Source organism: Pristiophorus japonicus, unplaced genomic scaffold (assembly GCF_044704955.1).
Source record: "Pristiophorus japonicus isolate sPriJap1 unplaced genomic scaffold, sPriJap1.hap1 HAP1_SCAFFOLD_42, whole genome shotgun sequence".
NCBI classification, from domain to species: domain Eukaryota; kingdom Metazoa; phylum Chordata; class Chondrichthyes; family Pristiophoridae; genus Pristiophorus; species Pristiophorus japonicus.
Window position 1 is genome coordinate 6,406,391 of NW_027254090.1, and position 9,666 is coordinate 6,416,056.

The 9,666-nt window shown below is 42.8% G+C and overlaps 1 non-coding gene across 1 annotated transcript; it reads left to right on the forward strand.

Annotated features, from left to right (window-relative positions):
• Nucleotides 1-9,059: 9,059 nt before the first annotated feature.
• trnan-guu (transfer RNA asparagine (anticodon GUU)) lies at nt 9,060-9,133 on the forward strand. Its single transcript has one exon. It is a non-coding gene; the product is annotated as a tRNA-Asn (tRNA).
• The last annotated feature ends 533 nt before the right edge of the window (nt 9,134-9,666 follow it).

A 9,666-nucleotide genomic window follows, 5' to 3' on the forward strand; every position in this document is an offset into this window, starting at 1 on the left:
TGACAAAGCATGCAATAAAGAAAGGAAAGATAGATTACGAAGGTAAACTTGTGCAAAGCATAAAAAGCAATAGTTAAAGCTTTTACTGATATATAAAACGGAAAAGAGTGACTAAAGTAAATGTTGGTCCCTTAGAAGATGAGAAGGGGGATTTAATAATGGGAAATGTGGAAATGGCTGAGACCTTAAACAATTATTATGCTTCGGTCTTCACAATGGAAGACACAGAAACCATGCCAGAAATTGCTGGTCACAGGAATGTGGGAAGAAAGGACCTTGAAACAATCACTATCACGAGGCGGGTAGTGCTGGACAGGCTAATGGTAGACAAGTCCCCTGGTCCTGATGAAATGCCAGGGTAGTAAAAGAGATGGTGGAAGTTATAGCAGATGCATTCGTTATAATCTACCAAAACTCTCTGGACTCTGGGGAGGTACCAGCGGATTGGAAAGCAGCTAATGTAACGCCTCTGTTTAAAAAAGGCGGCAGACAAAAGGCAGGTAACTATAGGCTGGTTAGTTTAACATCTGTAGTAGGGAAAATGCTTGAAACTATCATGAAGGAAGAAATAGCGGGACATCAAGATAGGAATAGTGCAATCAAGCAGACGCAGCATGGATTCATGAAGGGGAAATCATGTTTAACTAATTTACTGGAATTCTTTGAGGATATAACGAGCATGTTGGATAGAGGTGTACCGATGGATGTGGTGTATTTAGATTTTCAAAAGGCATTCGATAAGGTACCACACAAAAGGTTACTGCAGAAGATAAAGGTACGCGGAGTCAGTGGAAATATATTAGCATAGATAGAGAATTGGCTTACTAACAGAAAGCAGAGAGATGGGATAAATGGGCCCCTTTCAGGTTGGAATTCGGTGCTTAGTGGTGTGCCACAGGGATCGGTGCTGGGACCACAACTGTTTACAATATACACAGATGACCTGGAAGAGGGGACAGAGTGCAGTGCAACAAGATTTGCAGATGACACAAAGATTACTGGGAAAGCAGGTTGTGTAGAGGACACAGAGAGGCTGCAAAGAGATTTAGATAGGTTAAATGAATGGGCTAAGATTTGGCAGATGGAATACAATGTCGGAAAGTGTGAGGTCATCCACCTTGGGAAAAAAAACAGTAAAAGGGAGTATTATTTGAATGGGGAGAAATTGCAACATGCTGCGGTGCAGAGGGACCTGGCGGTCCTTGTGCATGAATCCCAAAAAGTTAGTTTGTAGGTGCAATAGGTAATCAGGAAGGCGAATGGAATGTTGGCCTTCATTGCAAGAGGCATTGAGTACAAAAGCAGGGAGGTCCTGCTGCAACTGTATAGGGTATTGGTGAGGCCGCACCTGGAGTACTGCATGCAGTTTTGGTCACCTTACTTAAGGAAGGATATACTAGCTTTGGAGGGGGTACCGAGACGATTCACTCGGCTGATTCCGGAGATGAGGGGGTTACCTTATGATGATAGATTGAGTAGACTGGGTCTTTACTCGTTGGAGTTCAGAAGGATCTTGTAGAAACATTTAAAATATTGAAAGGGATATCAAGATAGATGCAGAGAGATTGTTTCCACTGGTCGGGGAGACTAGAACTAGGGGGCACAGACTCAAAATACGGGGGAGCCAATTTAAAACCGAGTTGAGAAAGAATTCGTTCTCCCAGAGGGTTGCGAATCTGTGGAATTCTCTGCCCAAGGAAGCAGTTGAGGCTAGCGCATTGAATGTATTCAAGTCACAGATAGATAGATTTTTAACCAATAAAGGAATTAAGGGTTATGAGGAGCGGGCGGATAAGTGGAGCTGAGTCCACGGCCAGATCAGCCATGACCTTGTTGAATGGCGGAGCAGGCTCGAGGGGCGAGATGGCCTACTCCTGTTCCTAATTCTTCTATTCTTATGTTCTTATGTACCACTATCCCTCAGTAACCAGATTATCATTTCTTTAATTCTGCAAAAGAAAGTTATCGGTTCATTGAACGTGATTAAATGAATTCATTTTTTCACATTTGCTGCATGTTGACATTTATATCGGACTATTAGTTTGAAAACTGTGTTGTAAATATTATCTCCCTGACCAAGAATCGAACCTGTGTTGCGGTGGTACAAGGGGTGGATTCAGTGAATTATTTGAATGTGATCTCAAGTGGCGTGAATTTCAGATCACGTTTACTGTCGGCACCTTTAATAATGACTCCACCAGGCAGGGTATGATACTTAAACTGTGTAGACGTGTAGTCCTTTATTTGAAGCTCCTCGAGTGAGGACACCAAGCTGTGAGCTCCTTTATATACTGGGTTGCAGGTAACCCTTCGGTCTCAAGCAGCAGCATCCTCTGGTGTAGGTCAGGTGTGTACTGTGTAAGAGTACATTCAGTGTTGCATAGCAGTGTTACAGACATCACACAGTAAACAGGCATGCATACACAACAGTTACAATCTGTTTCGGTGTGAGTCAAGTGAACTGAAAATTACAATAATGTCATTAACTATAATGATGCAGCAATAAAAAGATATATCGGTCCCTGGTTGTCGAGTGCTCTGGAGTCCATGCTCTCAAAGTTGTGTCCTGGGTTCAATTCCCACCCTCGGAAGTTGTACTTTTAGTTCAAAATTTTATTAAAAAAAAGAGATCATTTATTTTACAGATCTATATGCAAATCATGTATAAAAAATAAGAATCATTGACTTGAACATCATTAATTAATACATAAATTATTTTGTAAATCTTTTACCATTTATTTTGCCATGAGCCTGTGAGGAACTTTTATTCCGATCTCATTGGGTTTAATTGTGGTACAAATGACGAACCGGGGGCTGGGTTAAGGAAATGTTTACGTAGTGTAGCCGTTACCATGTTCACCTCCCACATGAAATGTCCCTGGTTTGAGCCTGGGCGCGTGCTTTATTTTAGAATATATTTGCTGTGAAATACATTGAACAAAAGTAGCCCCAGGTTCCGTGTCTTATGAGCAATGAACATTTTAAACCAATCTCCTAAAATACAGGGTGAGTAAAGTCAGATTTATGGATAGAGTCGGCACAACTCGAGCTTTCTGATCCAGAAGATTCGGGGGGTGCGTTAATTTGGGAGTTTGCCGACTTTGAAAGGAACATTTTTGACTTGTGCAGCTTCGGTCAGAGAAATGTTTGTGAAAAGATTTTTTCACAAATAGGGACTCAGAATTACTCCTTGTGGCTTAACATTTCTCTCTGGGCACTAATTTAGCAGTGGTTTCTGTACTGTCGCGGTCCTTGCGTTTGTCTCAGACACGAAAGGTCCCAGGTTCGAGCCGGGGCAAAAACATTATTTTAGAATATAATTGCTGTGAAATAAATTTAAAAATGTACCCCAGGTTCCTTGTCTTCTGAGCAATGAACATTTTAAACCAATTTCAAAAATTCAGAGTGTGTTAAGTCAGATAGGGTGTAAAATATCATCTATGATGAAAGCTCCTGAAATTATTACAGTTCAGTTATTGAAGTATTGACTGTAAGTCTGCAAAACAATTCGGGTGGGAATATTAGCCCAAAAATTGCGGTTGGAGGCTTCCTGCGGACAATTCCTTTCCGATCGGTGATGTTTTAATCACCCCGCCTCCCACAGAGTTTAATTAATTGCATATAATTATTTGAAAAAAGTTTGAATTAAAAAGTTACTTTCCGAACTCGGGCTCCCTCTGTGAATGCCTAACCACTAAACGAGCAGGATACGTTTTAAATAATTTAATTCCAGACGTAATATTTTCTTTGCTGTTTCACAATAACCAGACCTATGCTCCAAAATCTGTCTCACCGTTTCCCCGGTGTCAGTCAGAGAAGCACATGGGACTGAATCAGTGACTTTGCTTTTTCGTCCTGTCTTCTGAAGCGCCGCACAGTCCCACTCCGACAGTCAATGAGCTGTTGGGACGTTAGTTTATCCAGGCTGTGGGTGGCCACACCGAGCGCAGCAGAGGGGTTTCTGCATTAGTTCTGGGTGTGGACAGTATTTCCCCTTCTCTCTTCCTCTTGTCTGTATCCCTCTGCTTTGTTTTCTGTATTTATTCCCCGGCCTCATTTTACCTGTTTAATGGGGAAGAAAAGATGAAGTGTGCGACACTCTGGAACAATTTCTCTCACTCAAAAATATCTATTTAGTGAAGTGAAATAAAGAGCAATTAAAGAATAAGGGAGAAGCCACTGTCGCCCTTTTGGCAGGAGAATAAACTCGCCCATGGCTGTTCATCCACAGCAAGTTTAAACATAATCTTCCTGCACGGGATCATTTTGCGTGGAAAGCAAATGTGATAACGGCTCCACTGCGGAAACCGCTCTGACCAGAAGTACAGCAGAGGACAGCTGACCAGTGAATGCCTTCTGTGCTGATCGGGAATGTGTTGGCTCACCTTAAACAACTTCTGTCCCTCACTGACAGCTGTCAATCCTTCTCCTCCGCTGCCCTTTACACAAACATGTCACTGATCCCCACCCCACATCCCCACATCCCCACAACCTCATCGTGTTATCTTCCATGTTAGCACAGTGGGGCCGCGGAGACACCTACTCTCTCCCCGCGGTTAGTGAACTCAGTCAGTCTGTAAAATTAAAGGGGAACAAGTGTCCCGCAAAGGGCAGGGGAAGGAAGAGAGTCTGCAACCTGGGTTTAATTGTTTGTCAAAGGCTACCCGTCCTGTTGTGTATTTCCAGCAGTTTCCTACTTTCACAGGTGGAGATACCGGGGCTGGACCATGCTCCTAAAATAGAATGAGGTCGGGATAAAAGTTCCTCACGTACTCAGGGCAAAATAAATGATTGAAGTTCTACAATGTATTAATTAATGATGTTTAAATCAATGAATCTTTTTTACCACATTCGATGCATGCAACTCTTTCTTTAAAGGTTTTAATTTTGATGGAAGTGCAATTTCCCTGGCCGGAAATGGACCCAGGGCCGCGGTGGTGAGAGCGCCGAATCCTAATCACTGGACCACCAGGGAACGCTGCATTGCTGCATCGCTGCATCGTAATGCTTGGTGTCATTATTGTCCTTTTCCATCCACTTGTTTCACACCGAAACACATTGTAACCGTGATCTGAATTTAACGCCACGTGATTCTTTGAAATCACCTTTAAATGATTGGGTAAAACCACTCCTTATACCACCGAGAAACAGCTTCGATTCCAGGTCAGGACGGTAACTTCTGTAACAGCTTTTTTAAATTCATAAAATAATAATTCATTTAATCACCGTTAAATAACCGATAACCTTTTTCAGGATGAAATAAATAATAATATAGCTACTGAGGGACAGTAGTATCTTTAATCATTCATTTTCTCTTTACATGTGATGAATTTTTATCCCGATCTCATTTACATGCTGTATGAGAAATTGTAAGTGTTTATGACTCAGTTGTAAAACCATTGATTGTGTGTGTGTCTATTCTTGATAGGAGGAGCACTTGAGACCGAAGTTCCAGTTCGATATATGTATCAATAGAATCAATTTTCACCAGTTCCTTTAAACTCAATAACATAATTTATTTTGATTGGACTGGATGGAGGAACATGATCCATGTAAAAAATTGTTATCATTTTACATGTGCTGAATGCTCATAAAAGTATTGGAGTGGGAACTCACTGGATAACAGCAAAGCTTGCAATGTTTGCGGAATATATTCGTGGAGCCAAAATGCACAATGACAACCCAGAACTGTGCGGCACCGAATCCTCGGGGAAAAACAATAAAAGGCTTCGCCCGGAGATGGGTTTGGATTACCCACCTTTCAGTTACCAGCCAAATGCGCTAAACCATTGCGCCACAGATACACACTGCAAGACATGCAAAACCAGGGTGTCAGTCAGTTAAAGCTTCAGATTGCTCCGACCGGGATGGAACTTATCCACTCTCAGTTGTACTTTTCCCAACTAAATGATGGGACATTCATTGTGGATGTGTGGAAGCAGTCTGGTCCCGCACACTGCAAACACTTCCATGTCACCACCAACCAGCTCTCCCACAACCGGTGTGATCTACTTTCCAGCCTTCCAGTGCCTTGTCTGTGACGAAGTATGTTTCAAAAGTTTTGGCATAGTTGGTTCCATGGTGGAATGGTGAGCCCTCTTGACTTTAAATCTAGTGATCTGAGTTCAAATCTCAGTAAAACCTAAATTCTTGTTGTCCCAGCTGCTGAAAATTTGGGACATACAAGTGAAAGACACCTGGTGCTGGTGGGCAGTTTTGTTGCCTTTTTCATTGATGCTTGATCTACAAGTCTCGTTGTCAAATTGTGTGCTCAACCGTCAGTTATCTGCTACAAATCAGCGGAGGACAAATCACTTTGTTGTCTAATGCTGCCTTTGCCTGCACAATGGGTGCTGAGATTATCTGTGCAATATGCATTCCGCAGGATGAATAAAAGCAACGCTTTTTGAAATGCAGGCACTGCATGTTTTGCACTCGACAAAACGTTGCATTTTCTTTTCATTAATTTTACATTAATGCATTGCAATACCAACGCACTTTTTACGTGGCAAGATCGATAATTAGCAGAGCAGAATGAAGAGATCGCAAAGTTTATGTTTAAAGAATGAACTCAGTCGAGAATATTTTGTGGATTTTATTTTTCTGAGGCTATTTTCCCTGTGCTGGGGACACCCTGCGCAGATATGTGAAAAAAGCTGGTTTTGTTAAAACTCCAGAGACCGCATGGCAGTGAGCTGGGACAAAAGACCTGTCAGTCATCCATTGACAAAAGAGCTGTTGGCCAGGAAGGGGGGCCACTGACAAAGCCACTCTAATTTGTAAAAGCACTTCTCACCTCCATCTCAGAAGGAGACACAGAACAATGAACCCACCAGCCTGGCCAGCCAAGGAGGAGCTGGGGCTTTCCCAACACAAAGGCTCAGAGAGATGCCCTGACTAAGGGCCATCAGCCCAATGCATGGGTGGTATGGCCCATCACTGACTAAGTACCCGTGCTTAGAAACAAAGGGGTTTTAAATATTGGCGGGAATGATAGGGGTAGCAAGACTCCCAGAAAGACAGGGTCCTTTCCACTTTATTTTTAGCTTGGAGCTTGGTGTGAAGCTTGGAGCTTGCAGCTTGTAACTTATATCTAGAGAGAGCCCCCTCTCCCTCTTGCTCTCGCTCCACCGATCGATGTACCAGAGGAAGGGGCCGCAGTACTGCAGAAGAAGCCACGAGACTGACGACCAGGCAATGACTTCCCACAGCTGAGCTGAGCAAGGAAACGGGCTGCGTGTGGTGGTGAACATGGTCGCGAGTGTCCCAAGCCAGTAATCAGATATCCCAGGCCAGCTGGGTAAGGGCTCAGGGTTTTCTCAGAAGTGAAGCTTTTCAGGGCTATTCTGGGGAGGGTAATTCATTGGTAGGGGTGTGGTTAGAATCCACCAGGGAATTACTGCGTGTTACTAGTTTCATTTCTGTACTGTATGTATGTTGTTTGTAACCGGGATTTTATTCTCCACAGAGACATTTCGTTTAGCAGTGCATGTTTTAGCCAGTGTATGTTACACCAAATAAATATACTATGATTTATCACCGAAGCATCCCTTTCCGTGACTCATTTAATTTACACTCTGAATAATAATTCCCAGATCTAGAACTTTCGTAAGGTGGGGGCGATTCAAACCGTCCGTCTGGCAATTGAGCGAGGATCACAAACACTTACAATATTTACGAAAGGATATACTTGCTTTGGAGGCAGTTCAGAGAAGGTTCACTGGGTTGACTCCGGAGATGAGTGGTTGACCTATGAGAAAATGTTGAGTAGGTGGGGCCTCTACTCATTGGAATTCAGAAGAATGAGAGGTGATCTTATCGAAATGTATAAGGTAATGAGGGAGCTTGATAAGGTGGATGCAGAGAGGATGGTTCCACTGATAGGGAAGACTAGAACTAGGGGGCATCATCTCAGAATAAAGGGCCGCCCATTTAAATCTGTGATGAGGAGGAATTTCTTCTCTCAGAGGGTTGTAAATCTGCCGAACTCACTGCCTCAGAGAGCTGAGAAAGCCATGACATTAAATACATTTAAGACAGAGATAGCTTCTTAACTGATAAGGGAATAAGGCTTATGGGGAAGTGACAGGGATGTGTCCATGATCGGATCAGCCATGATCATATTAAATGGCGGAGCATGCTCGAGGGGCCATATGGTCTACTACTGCTCCTAGTTCTTAAGTTCTTATGTTCTGAATAGCGACACACACAAAAATGCTTTGATCATGGTTACACCTTATCTTCACGTCTGTCAAACAGTTGGCTCGTTGGTCTCGGGCTATGATTCTCCCTTCGGAGTTGTTCATTGAAATTTACGAGGGATCCCAGAGGAGCCCTGATATTGCTCGCAAATTTTGAAATTGCATCAAACTTTTGCAAAGAAGGACTTCCATTTCTGCAGTGCCTTTCAGGAACTCATGTCACCCCAAAGCGCTTTAAGGCCGTTGAGTTATGTTTGAAGTGTTGTAGTTTGGCAAAAGATGTACCCAGATCACCAAACATGAAACTCAAATCTTTGCAAAGGAGTTTGGTGCAAATAATCAGGCGTCTCAGGGACTTGGACTTTCTTTGAATAAGTTCTGCTTGTTCCCGCATTCAAGCTTGAAACAGCAACTGGGCTTCCATCTCACGGGAGGTTTGGGGATGATGTGTGTCGCTTTCAATCTTTGAAATTTCACCAAGCAAAGAAACGGTGAATCCAACTGTCCCTGTTAGCATTTAGTTCCTGTTTAATCACAGGAATATCCAGAGTCAGGAGCTGAAAAGGAATTCAAACCTAACACCGGCTTCGAGACAATCAGAATACTTTGTCACAGACAAGGCACTGGAAGGCTGGAAGGTAGATCACACCGGTTGTGGGAGAGCTGGTTGGCGGTGACATGGAAGTGTCTGCAGTGTGCGGGACCAGACTGTTTCCACGCATCCACAATGAATGTCCCTCTATTTATTTGTGAAAAGTACCACTGAGAGTGGACAAGTTCCATCCCGGTCAGAGCAATCTGAAGCTTTAACTGTCTGACACCCTGGTTTGGGATGCCTTGAACCTTATACTTCCATCAGTCTCTGTTGCGCAATAGGTTAGCGCGTTCGGCTGTTAACCGAAAGGTTGGTGGTTCGAGCCCACCCAGGGACGAAGTGTTTAACTGTTTTTCCCCGAGAATTCGGTGCCGCACAGTCCCAGGTTGTCATTGTGCGTTTTGGCTGCACGAATCTGTTCCGCAAATGTTGCCAGCTGTGCTATTATCCAATTAGTTCCCACTCCAATATTTTATGAGCATTCAGTTCAAGTAAAACGATAACAATTTTTTACATGGATCATGTTCCTCCATCCAGCCCACTCGAAATAAATTATGTTATTGGGTTTAAAGAAACTGGTGGAAATTGATTCTGTTGATACAAAGAAAGAACTGGAACTACGGTCTCAAGTGCTCCTCCTATCAAGAATCGGCACACACACAATCAATGGTTTTACAACTGAGTCATAAACACTTACAATTTTAAACCATTCTCATACAGCGTGTAAATGAGATAGGGATAAAACTTCATCACATGTAAAGAGAAAATGAATGATTGAAGATACCACTGTTCCTCAGTAATGATATTATTATTTATTTCATTCTGAAGAAGGTTATCAGCTAATTAACGGTGATTAAAAAAATTCTTACT